Source organism: Halichoeres trimaculatus, unplaced genomic scaffold, assembly GCF_033239565.1.
Source record: "Halichoeres trimaculatus isolate MK-OKI-2021-1 unplaced genomic scaffold, fHalTri1.1 fHalTri1_scaffold_10, whole genome shotgun sequence".
NCBI lineage: Eukaryota > Metazoa > Chordata > Actinopteri > Labriformes > Labridae > Halichoeres > Halichoeres trimaculatus.
Genome location: NW_027437187.1, coordinates 25,610,774 through 25,624,123, shown reverse-complemented (window position 1 = coordinate 25,624,123; position 13,350 = coordinate 25,610,774). Strand labels below are relative to the sequence as shown.

Below are 13,350 nucleotides of genomic sequence, written 5' to 3'. Positions count from 1 at the left end.
GCAAAGCTTAGAGCTAGGTTTAGTGTCTGACAACAGACATTTGTAGAAACTGCAGCAGAATATCTACTCATGTGACATTTAGACCCAGTGAAAAACTTTCTAAGAGGACAAAGTAGGAAAAATCTAAATGAACAAAAGGAAGGATTCAAGATTTATTGGACCAAATTGGTAAGGAGATATAGTTTCCTCTAAACTTTTCAACTCTGGCTGAAAATCTAATATCCTGACTTAGCAAACAGAAACAAAAAGGTTAAAATACTTAAATCCAAGTACATAATAACCACCTGTGTTTAATTATTAGATTACAGCGTGTAATGCTATTGCTCAAAACCAACAACACAAACTTATCAAGAGGATGATGTCAGTTTGAACATCCCTTATTGATGGGAAGCAATCCATGAACATAGCGCCGATCTACCCATTTATTTCTGCTTTATTAAATTTGCTGCAGCCCTGTCATGTCACCTATGATGTCATTCATCATGATTATCCTGTTTCCATTTAGCAACTTGTGACACAAACAAAGCTCAACTCTGCTGTGCAAAATCTGGTGTCATCTTCACTTGTTGCTTCTTAGTCTTATCAAATGTGCACCGCAGATCAAACTGCCAAACATGGAAGAGATATACGATTAGGACGACTCATATTTCACCCTCAATTTGACACCCTCTCACCGAGTTGTAAAAGCTGGACCTCATTGGGGACAATGGGAAGTGGAGCGACAGAGCTCCTGAGGCTGTTAACGGGAGGAAGCCCCTTTATTTGAGGACACTATAACTCAACAAAAGCCTGTGGCCGTCTGCACACAGAGCAGGCTCAGGATGAATGGGCTGCTCTTACACCACTCACCTTCATTGACAAAAGTAGCGGATCAGCAAAGAGCAAAGCCTGTCATGTGTGGTCTCTGTGGGAGAATACAGACGTAAAATGACAAAACAGCCTCTTAAACTGATGAGTTAAAGCAACCAGTCTCTGTTGTTGCCACCATTTTTTATTCATCAAGAAACTTTCCTCATGTTAGGGAAAACTAAAAGGTCTGATCCCCTCCTTCTTTTCAAACAGCAACCTGTCAGTTTCCATGTTCACTGCTTCAAGGCTTGACATCTTCAAGCATATGACCTCACGCTTCCAGAAAGTCTAACTCACACACCACTTAAACCTCACACCTCACACATCTGGACTATGCTCCACAACTTTCCGCAAAGTTCAACCGTATATCCTTCTTATGGCAAGGAAACTATTTCCTGTGTTTCCAGCCCCAGGCCCAAACGGACACATGAATAAGACCGCCGTAACAAAACAGGCAATAATCGGCCAAGTGCTACAAGCGGGTCCCCTAGAAGGAGAGGATGCACTTTTTTAAAGAAGAGAAAAAAAGAAAGAGAAAGTTGGCGATTCCCACACGTGGAAGCGTTTTTCCTGAGCCGCACGGCTTCAAAAGGCAAACCGTGGAATCCAACAATACTGTGAAACAGTTAAGAGCTGCTCAGTCAGGATCCCACTAATGATTAACATTCCTGGAGAAACACGCCGTTACAGTCTCTTTAAGGCGTTCTAATTAAACACATGCTCCAGTGCCACAGCACAGAGGGATTTCTGACGACTGCGAGCAGGGATGCTTCTTTCCAGCTCGGCTTAATTGGACACAATTGAAGTCATTAAGATGGTAGTAAAAACAGCAGAAAGAGCAGAGGAGAGGCCCAATGATCCCCACTGTAAGGCTCTGTGATGCTGCTGACCCTTTCACCTTCTTATGGGACTCACGTGTGCAGAGGAAACTTTGATCTGTTTTGCCTTAAGATGTCAGGATGTGATGTTTGACCTAAAGAATTTTTTGATAATAATTATGTTATGTTCTTTTAACGCATTCACTGAAGCGAAGAGGACAAAAACACGTGTCCATGTATCTAGTGGGACATTGACTTTGTATGATCTTATTTGATGGTCTATGATCTTTTGCCCCAAGTCAGTGGTTCTAACGTGTGGGGTTGTTTTTTTTGCTGAGCCCACCTTTGAATCCTGGATCCTCACAGTTTATGTTAAGCTTTAGCTCTGCAGAAAAAATAAATAAATAAATAAATAAATAAGTAATAATAATGATAATTTTACAACAGTAAAAACAACTAAAACTAAAAGAAACAACAAACCATATCTACAGAAGGTGGAGGCAAAGGTGATTCTGCAATATGCAAAAGACACATTTTAATTAGCAGTTGATCGGTCAAGCTGAGGGGGAGAAATTACTCAACATGTCTTGTTTGTTATTTAGTAGTTTTGGCATTTTGTGTAGATGAGAAGCTTTTTATAGAATCTTACATTCCAGCTAAATGGTAACACTTGGTACTATTTTGTTGCTGTTTGATGTAAAGCATAGATGCTGGTTTGGGTTGTTGAAGCTAAGTGGTCTGAGGATTTTCCTTAAAAATAAAATGCCAACTTTCTACTGGAAAAATCCTGCTCAACCGTCACTTCTGGGCCTCTCTACATATGTGTCAGTGTCTGTGTCTGCCTCAACCCCCCTCCTCAGCCTGTGTGCTAATGTTTTGGTTGTGTTGGGACGTTTCTGGGCAGAGTGTAGGTCTGGTTACATCAGCCAATCAGAGTGCGCCCAGTGCGCAAGTAACTTTGTATGTTGATTAGTAAGTAGGGGAAACTGTCCTGAATGGATACGATAGTGGATGTAGCATGGAGCTAGGAAAACAACCAAAGTGAGACATAATGCCAAATAGATAAAGCTTTTTACTAAACGAGGATGAAGTTTGGCTTGACTTTCACTCGCCTTCAGAAACTTGGAGAGTAGCACGGGACAACGAGTGGTGCAAGCTGGCTTTCTGCTGAGCGGGTATGTTTCAAATACCCGAGATTAGCTTGTGCTAACATGCCAAGTTAGATGCACGGTTCTCGAGTCTCTCCCACATAGAAACCTGATGCTGCAGGTGGTTGCTGGGCTAGTGAGCATGTTCACGTAGTCACAGTCGGGGGCTGTGGGTGTGTGCTGCCACTGGCACTGAGCCAAGGAGGAGGAGCCCAGTTTGACTTGTGTTTACTAACAAGTATCCAAAATTCCTGCACACCCTACCTTTAATCTAGACTTTAATTGGGCTCAGCCTAATGGTTAGGGTCAGGAGCTCAGACATCAGGAAGGAGCACAGAGTGGAGTTGTTCCTCCTGTGTATCAAAAGAAGCCAGTTGATGTTGACCCGATTGATTGTCCCATCTAGCCTGGGAATGCTTTGGCTCCTCAAGGAGGAGCTGCAAACTTTGTTAAGCAAAGGATAGCGGATAAATAGCACTTCACTGTTTTCAACAAATACACTATGATGATTTAGATTTGGGGTCTCATATCTAAGCATTTTCCACCTCTTAGTGTGTTCTCTGTGGTTTTGTTTTCTTTGTGTTTGTGTTTGGCTCAAGTCAGTCTTGATCTGCAGCCCTCCATCAGTGTTGCAGATATACAGGCCAGACATGGGGTCATTTGTGCCTGGGAGTGTGAGTGTGTGTCTGCATGTGTGTATTGCACAGTGTATGTAGAGTGGAAAAAAAGACTCAACCAGCTGCCTTATCAAACCCTAAATTAAGGATATCAGTCCTCCAGGGGGGAGTGTATTCTTAGAAACCCCATGTCTGTGTAATGTGTTTGTTTCTGTCAGCATCAGTGTGTTATCTTTAGGCCTGTTAATACTGAGGTTTCTAATGACACCAAAGTATTTAAGTCAGCAGCACAAGCCAGGAAAAGGACACATGAAAGAAGAATTACATCCATTTTTCAGAGTACAAATCTGAGATGACTTTTCCTCTAGTTTGTTCATCTTCCAATGTCATAAAACATTTTGCCTGACTGGTTCAAATATGTGTTTGTCTGACACACAGCTGTACACATCTGGTGAGCCATCGCTCTTGTTTTCTTTGGGAGCCCAGCCCCTAACAGGAAGACAGTGCTAGCACAGCAAACGAAAACCTGGCTCTTTAAAGCGGCCTCTCACCAGGAGCTGCCGTCAGGTTTGTTGTGGCCAAATGATCTGTTTCTGTGTCAGCTCAGCGGGCCTCAGGCTGCCGCTCTGCAAGACATGTCCTCAGTTAGCCTTTGTCAATATTGACTCATCTGTATGTTCGCCTACAACAAAAACTTTTACTGTGATCTCTTTCCAACTGATAATAAAACAATCCCTCCAAATTGAACTCTATGGCGAACTGATAGCCAACCTAAAAATAGCTCTTCAATCTCTGAGTATTTCAGGGCTGATCAACTGACAGCTGGAGGCCACAACTACACTCCCACAAGGCCCATTTAAGCATTGAGGACACCTAAAATAGCATTAATATACAATATTAAGCCTAACTACAGACACATAAGTAACACATGCGTGGCAGTAAGTCATTGAAACTAAGGGCTCATTTGAGAGAACACTTTGATTTAAATCTTTCCTTCAGAACAACAACAAATAAACTGCAAAGAAAAGGAGAAACAAATTTATTAGCTAAAAAAGTATTGTAATGGATTTTTGATGTTTAGTTGTACTGCTTTTTGTTGCAATATACATATTAGAAAACAAGAGAGTTTTCTATCATTGACTCTTAAGGTTTCCAGCAATATACTGACACTTAAGCTATCAGTGAAAAATATTTTATTGATTGATTTAAACATTTGTCAACAAAGGCTGAACTCATGAATAAGAAAGAGTCTGTGTTAAAATCACAATTTAAACTATTTTTATCTCATCAAAAAATGATGTATTTATCTCCTATTCTCAACTCTTTTTTTGTCTCACAACCCTGTATTGCCAAACATCATAATTGATACATGAGTTTCAAAGACCTCTATCTCATCAACATGAAAAATAATTTCCTTAAAAATCTGAATGTTAATAAAAAGGATTCTAGGCACTTGAGGATTATCATACCACTACGGCTGAAGCTGTATTTTGTCACTTTCAAAGTGCCCTTGTGAATTCATCCACAAACTTTTTTTTTCATGAAAGTCATTGCTCATTTTCAAGTACTCTCTGCATTGAAATAATACATATTTACAAAATATTTTACTAAAAAAAAGTTGCCAAAACCATCAAAAGTGTCAAATGTGATACAAAAAATCCAACATTAACAAAATAATAAAGTGGCATTTTTGACAGTTTTTGTGAAAAGTGTTAATAAACATCAGATTTTGGCAGGTCAGACTTCATAGGGTTAATGATGGCTTATTTCTCATAGTCGTAACTTTTTGTCTTATTTGACCTTAAATTATTTCTTAAATAATAATAATTCCTGAATTTCCCCTCTGGGATAAATAAAGTATTTTCTATTTTCTATTATTCATTTGTACTATGTACTTATGATTAACATTCACTATATCATAACGACTCAACATTTGATTTTCTTACCCAGGCTAAAGCTGTGTCAATTTGTTTCTACTTCTACTTCTGAGTAGATAGTTAAAATGAATCCTTGTCACTTATTCAAGGCAGGTAATCTAGAGTCAAACAAAACGTTTTATGAAAACCTTTGTTTTAAATAAAACCAAATTTCTGTTAACTATGAGGGTCAGAGTATTAATGAGTAAGTATTCTGTAAGTGTTAGCACTGGTCCCCATTCTTTGTAACTCTAACCTTTCTGAAAAATTTCAGGAAATTCCTTTGTTGTCTGCCAAAAATCCCTTGCCCTGCAGAGTCCATTTTTAAGCTCCGTTGACCTTTTCCATATCATCCACGCTCGCTGACTCCACCTCTGTGACAATGCCAGAAGTACAAGAGGAACAAGAGCTTCAGGAAGGGGAGAGTGTATGTGCCTGCGCGCGCGCGTGTGTGTGTGTTTTGCATATTTCCAGCCGTGGGTCCGGAAAGCTTTAACCGAATCCCCTGTTGTGTGCCGGGGAAATGAGCTGGGTTTTTTAATGACTATCTCAGGCTAATATGTTTTCTTTTGCTCCTAGCTCTTGATGCCTGTGATGGCTTGGATGGATCCCTGTATTTGTGAGAGAAGAAAACATGGCCCTCCTGCAGGAAATCATGTCTGTGTCAGGCTGGGTCAGATAAACTTTCCAAAAACTCCATCAGTAGGCTTTTTGACATTTGGCATCTCTGCAACTGTTATTCCCCTTTATCAAAGACAGACATGTCGATAATTACCACTTTTGCAGCGTTTCAATGTGGTTCTTCTGCATCATGCCTTTACTTGGTGGTGATAATGAAACATGTGTGTGGAGTGGAACTTTCATCATCTTGGTGGTCTGATGGTTAGCCCCGCAATTACGCCTCGTGGTAACCAGAGATCTGCAGGGGCATTAAACTCCAGTGTGAGAGCCAAACCCGTTTCCCTCCTAACATCATCTCACAGCTCCTAATAAACAGAGTTGTGCCTGGAAGCGCTAAATCACTAGCTACCTTTAATCACTTTAGGATAATGCTTAGCATGTGGATCCAACGTGTGCCACTGCTGCAGGCAGATCCCCCAGACTCTCTTACTTATGAACTGCATGGCAAGCACTATGTTAATAATCTCCCCCCACAGACAGCGTCATCCTCAACCACTCAGCTGCATGTAACCAGTGCCCCAAATGTGACCATCCAGGCCACCGTCCATTCAGTCAGAAGTGACCTCAGATTCAGGGACCACCAGCATTCAAACAAGTCGTACTTCATCCAGGCCGCTGCCAACCCACCACAAACAGTTTACAGCCAACGTGCTCGGCTCTCTGCAGTTTGTCTACGGCAACCTGACTCCACACACCACATCTCCTCTGTCCACAGCCGTGAAAGACTGGCCTCCTCTGACAGCTACTCACAACACACGAGGTCTGTCCCGCTCCGGTTTTAGCCCTGCTGTGGTGAGCCGGACCACGTCTGGGGATAAAAGGCTGCCAGAGTGTTTGGCTTGCAGGCGATTTACACGGACGTGAGGGTGATTCATTCTAGCTCTGCACAAACAGGCCTCTGTGTACATTTCACTGGTACCGGGCCTTTAAATCAACAGTGGGGAACGTATACACACGGGCACTGGGACCTACATTCTGCTCACTGACACACAGCTGGGTGTCTGTCGCTCAGACACACACATACACACACGCATATAGGTGACTATTTTGTCTCTGTCCTTCTGTTTCTCTCTGACAAAAACATACACCAATATATACCCAACTGTTTATGTCTGAGACCAGCCTCATGTCTGCCACATGTCTCCTCCTACTCTGCACTGATGCAGTGGCACACAACTGTGCCTGCTTGCTTCCCTTGTTAAAAGTTATATGAGGATGTGCTCATAGAATCAATAAGCTTTCCTGCGGCCCAGCCCTAATCCTCATCAAACCATCATATATTCCACATTTATAAAGGAGGAACTTGTAAACATCAAATAAGCCTGACTGATCCAAGCTGTTTCCATTCCTTTGTCCAAGAAAACCTTTGCTAGAGCTTTCTTTCATACCCTTCCTGCTTCCAAACAAAATTCAGCAACAAACAGCTTTTGAAGTGGTTTAATTCTGCTAATGTTACTTTGATTTGTTTTTGGAAATGAGTTGTGAAACATGCACCATGTGACTGGTGGAGCTGCTCCCAGACTTGTAAATCATTTTGGTTTATACATACCTTAAAAGTGACAGAGAACCCTGGCCTGCAGCAGATGAGTGAAAGCTACAGTGTGAGCTCAGTTCACGTTTCTGCTCACACATGCCTGGTCAGCTAGGTCATCGAAGCATTAAATAAGAGCAGCTGTGGGGTATCAGACCCAGATTTCAGCAGATATATTGATCCTTTTTCATAACATGGAGAGCAAAGTGCTGTGACACGATTGATGAGACTATGTGAGGCAACATGGAGCATGTGGGTGACCTTGTTTTATATTTGTCTGTGCTGGCAGTGAAAAGTATTAAATATAAGTAAAGTGCTGTTTTTAGCTCAAACACACATATTTGATCTAATCTTGATTTTAATTTAAAAACTAAAGTAGGAATAAACTGTTCAGACAATGCCTCCAGTGATTCTCTGACATGAAGATGTCAGCCTCGTTTCCAACCACTAGGTGACACCACCACCTTGGTTCTGTTCCTCACCCTCCCCACTCATTCAGAGCACTTCATTCTCTACTCTCGACCTTAACCGTCCCCCCAAAAAAGAGAAAGAGGATAAAATCATCATGGTGAAATGTGTTACAGCTCTGCAAGTGTTCAAAACAACTTTCTTGTGCAACTTCAGCTCAGTTTGGAGCAACTTTGAAGTGGCATCTTTGACAATGTGCACAACCTGGAGTTAATCTCCTTTCTTTGTTCTGTCAAAGTGCTCCAAGAATAATTCCACTAATCTCCATACATTTAACTTTCTTTGTTCTCCAACTTCAGAACAGGCTTCCACAACCAGTCCAATATGTCCAAATAAAGACTATTGCAGCACCAGGGCCTGCTCCCTCACCTCAGGCTTCAAGCTGAGCTGTCCCTAGATCAGTGAAGTGCCCTCCTTTTTGTCAGCTGTGACCACGGTGACAGATTTCAGGTCTGTCATTCTGTCAGCCCCCACATGAGAGCATGCACGGGACTCAAAGGCTTATGTGGATGTTTGCTGAGCTCCAGTGAGGGCACGGTATTATCTTAGACAGCCTTGGTTTAATATAACAATAAACCGTCTCCTCTGACTCGAAGGTTTAGAACTATTTATCACTTCAGCCGAGGATGGAAACGTTTAAAAGCCAAGGGTGTGTCCTTGTTCTCCACAGGAAACATTTCACAGCATGTTTAGCTCTGCAAGTCCGCAAGGAGTGATGAAGTCAGTAAAACTTGTAGGAATTTTTTATTCAAACAGCTGTCTGCACATAGTCTCCACTCTAGAAAGTCTGAGGTAAAAAACATTGTTTTTATTAAGTTCCTTTGACTTTTCATGTGAGGCAAATTAAAGCAGATTTATCTATGCAGAATACATTTGTTAAAAATCCTCTAGATACTTTTTTTTAAGCATAAATAAGTTCTCAGATGTATTTGCATATCTTAACGGACCGTTTCAGGGTTAAATCTTGCAGTCAACTTTTGTGTATGTTTTCCTCGGGTTAGACCTCTCTCCATCATACTGAGAAATGCAGAAAGTGAGTGTAACTTTTCATACTGTACGTGGCCGGTATGTGTGACCACATTCCCCTCCTCACTCAACTCAACAGCCCTCCTGACAGCTATGGAGCCCTGCAGTGGCTGACGAGCAGCGGTCATGGAGCGGCAGACCAGTTGTCACCAAAGTGACAGGCGACAGCTGAGTCCATACATCTGGAGGCCCTGGGGACTCCACACTTCCACCCGCCCCACGTCTCGAGCCAAGTTTTTTTCTTCTTCTTGGGAGTCAGTTAGAAACGAGGTTACTGTGGCTGCACGCGCAGGGAAAAGTGAAATCTTTGGAGACGGTGCTGCGTAAAAGCGCAAAGCAGCGGCACGGGAGGAAGGAATTAACGCTTGTTTTATGACTCTCGGGGCCGACAGACGGAGCCAGTGACCTCAGGGAAGTCCGACAAACGTGATTTGGGTTAAGTTAAAAAGTACAGCTTGTTTCAAACACGTGAAACACCTACATTTGACTAGGACATGTTTTCTACGCGGATACTCCACCATTTTAGAGATTTGTACAACTGCTACGAAGATGACATTAAGTTGACAGCAAAGGTCGACAGAGTACAAAATTGGCCAAGAACTTACAAACAAGTTAAGAAAAGTGTGTCTACTCACCTCCAAAGTCTTCAGTCGAGGTATACCGAGTATCCAGATCCAGTATTCCTGAAGTGAGAGAAACAAAGCACGCTGCGTCTCATTGGCATGAAATAAAAGAGTCCCGAGTTTGCAAAGCGATAAGCTTTAAACTCCAGATCCTGGCTGCATTGAAGAGGAGCGCTGCTCAGACTTCACACACTGTCACCACATCTCAGCTCAGAGGCGGCGCACGGTGCGCTGTGGTGCCCCTCTCGGCGGTCACAGTGAGATGACATTCGCGTTGCTCCCTGCCTATTGGTTTAAACACACAGCCCCCACCACCAATCCTGGAGAGACGGAGCAGCGTGGAGCAGCAAAGTGGACAAACGCTCCTGGGGGCTGAACTGCTGCTGCAGCAGAGGGGGGAGTCGAAGAAGAAATGTTTGTGTAGTTTAAGTGTTAAGAAACGACCAAGTGACTTCATCGGCTTCACCTCCAGGCTGCCCTCACCTTTCTTTGAACTTTTACCTCTAAGTGGGCTTTGCACCATGAATTTTTATCTTTCTCTACATCAAATTTTAACCAGGCTACTTGTGTATGCCCATTAAATATATGATGTCCTTCTTACTCCTTTATCTCCTTAAGCAATTTGTCTCTCAGTGTAGAAATGTGATCTTCTGCTTCAAACGTATTTTCCCTTTTGCTTTGTATGTAAAAATATCCTGGTGTGTTTTACAATCTCCACAAAGACTGTGTAACTTAACTCCTCTTTGCAATGATCATGAAAGGTAAGTCAATATACAGACACTGAAAAGAGGCCATTGCACATCGGTCTAGTCATACAAAATGTTCTGAAATGATCAAAGATGGCTAAAGAATGGCTAACACCCATAAATCAGAGCAGGATAACAGCTCATCAGTGAATATCTACAATGTACAGCCACAGCTTGTCTTCAGTACATGTCATTTTACAAACAAAATCAGACCATTATGGTGAGTTTATGGCATCATTACAGCCCTGATTGTTGAGTGCAGCGCTTCAGGGTCCTGCATCAGTTGTATAAATGATCTCATGTGCCAACAGCCAAACTACAACCAAGATACCACTTCAATTGGTGAACCTTTAAAAAGCTCCCTGACCTGCTGGGACCCAGATTCGACTTGTATGATATGAGTGGCATGGCACCCCCCTTACAGCTCAACAAAACATGGTCCATTTGTCCTCTTTGAAACAAAGATCTGAAAGTGCTGTTTGAGTCCTGCTGCCTCTCAAACTACTGAAACATGAAACATAAATATGACAAATGCATTTATTTGATTGGATGCCCTTTAACCTTTGTGGCTCTCTTTCTCCCCCCTGAACAGACACTACATCTGGGCCTGACCTGGGTTACGACCCGGTAACCGTCTTAGAGATTTGACTGTGTGGATGCATCTTAAGTAAAAACACATTTGGCCAGCTCAAAGCTGTCAGTCATTTCCCGCACAGACTTGGCATGGAGCGAAGGAACACAACAGTGCCAGATCTTATGTGGACCAGATGGACAATATGAGCTTCTTTTTGGTATCATACTTCACTTCAACAACTCACAGTGCTTCGCTTTCCATCAGAGCTGTGGATATGAAGAGATCTGATAGGTACAGACTAATCTAAATGAGGTGTCGATTGAGGACTAAACCCATCAGTTCACCTTATACAGGCCAGATATTCAGTCATAAAGGGCTAAATTTAAAAACCTTGAAATATCTTTTCTTTTTATTTGTGATCCTCCTCATTTCAGTATTTATAGGTTTCACAAAGAAACAACTGTATTTTTATGAAATGAAGTCATTTTGTTAAGAGATTAAAGTTCTGATTTTAGTCTATGATGTGCTATTTTGAAGGAAACCTCAGAAGCATCCAGCTGCCAGCAATAGATATGAAAGATGAGGCAGTGTGTAGATATATACTTGGGTGTGTTTATAACAAAATATTCTAAAAAGATGATCAAAGATATCAAATCATATACATGTTAAAGATGCTATGAGGAGAATCTGTTTTAATTGGACTGCCTTTCCCGTTTGACCCGGAGTCTCACACACACTGACGTAAAAACGTGGCTTTTAACCAGGTGTGTGTTTATTTTGGAACAAATTTTCTTTATCTAAGACAACTTTTTACTGGATACAACATGGTGAGGTAAGGTATTTATCGGAACAGTTATGTAGCGCTGTTGTTTGAAACATGACAACAAGCAAACAATGTAAGTTTGTACCGTATATCAGTAGCTGGCTATATGTAGCGCTGCCAGCAGCCCAATATTGTGACGTATCCGTAGGCTAATTTGACATCAAGCAAACTGTCAGCTGGTACAGCAGTTTAGTAGCTATCCATACATAGCACTACTGACAGCTGGTGCTGTGAGACATGTCTTTAATATGTTATGTTAAGCTGTGTTTCCACCAAGCAGTCCGGTTCAGTTCAGTACGGTTGGGCACGGTTTGGTACAGTTAAGCCCGATCCCATTTGCATTTCCACAAACTGTGCCCTCCCGTGGTAGGTGGCGTGTAAGTCGGAAAAACACAGATCTCTCTTCTCACTTCTAACCTTCGTTAGTTAGCATGGTGTTGTCATAGAGACTAAGACGTGCTGCAAATTAATCCGGTCTTGCTCGACCCTAACAGGAAGCTAAGAAGTAGCATTTAAAATAACCTACATTGATGCTGATAATATTATTTTAAAGTGTGGATTATGATCAAGCATATATTTAAAAAAGGAGACTTTTCCCAGATCACTCTGAAACTTCCCACAGCCTCTTTAAAAACTTATTTCAAACCTGTACAGCACAAGATGCCTGTTGATCCTAGTGCTGGCTGCTCTTTCATATCCTCCCATGAAGTCGCATAACAGAAAGGCTAAACCAAAATATCAACTATATTTTCAAAACATGATGACTTTTTCTTATCAAATTGGATCTATATTCTTAAATCTTTCTTTAATGTCTCTATTCTTGTAAATTAAACACTTTTTCTTACAACAAATGTTGAGATTTTCTTTAGTAAAATCAAAATTTTATCCCTAAAACCTTAATTTTGGTGGCCCCAGAGTCAGTATGAAGCAGAATTAGGTTAGATGTGTCTGACTTTGTCCGAAACTCTCGGCCTTGAAGCTAAAATGAGATACAAGCTTTGAGCCCACATTGTTGAACCTTATTATTGTTAGCCTGTAACTCAATTCTCATATCATAACCTAATTCTTGTGAACCTACGACTTAATCCTTACAACCCAACAAGCATGTGTTGCTAAACCCACATTTTAATTCTTGTAAATGTGTGTCTTGATGTTTTCAAATATTCCAACTTCATTCTCTAAATACAAAAACTTGTGGCCTTCATCTAAACAAAGAAGTTGTATCAGTCAGTCTGAGACTATTTTAGGCTGTGGTCATTTAGAAGAGCCTTTTTACCTTGGACCAAAATGTTTGACTGGCTAGACCTGAATGTTTAAACCCCTCTCCATCACTTATCTTGCCTTTTTTCAGAGCTTATCTCCTGCTTATCCAATAAGATTTATGGCAGTGCTGGAAAAATCTCTGAGCTGCATCTCTAACATGACTATAGACCATAAAGATGCTCTGCATACTTTCCAGTGTCCTGCTTGTTAATGTGGCACGTGACTCTTCCAAGGCAGACCAACAGATCTACTAAAATACACATTTTC

At 41.5% G+C, this 13,350-nt stretch overlaps 1 protein-coding gene across 2 annotated transcripts in view; it reads right to left on the bottom strand.

The window, feature by feature from the left end:
* prickle1a (prickle homolog 1a) overlaps positions 1 to 13,350 on the bottom strand; it is a 100,928-nt gene that overhangs the window by 15,988 nt on the left and 71,590 nt on the right. The window contains exon 2 of one of the 2 annotated variants that reach the window (XM_074678381.1): positions 9,690 to 9,737. The gene's annotated coding sequence lies outside the window, so the exon portion shown is untranslated. Of the gene's footprint in view, positions 1 to 9,689; positions 9,904 to 13,350 lie in introns of those variants that run through there. The other variant, XM_074678379.1, reaches the window with a different exon arrangement.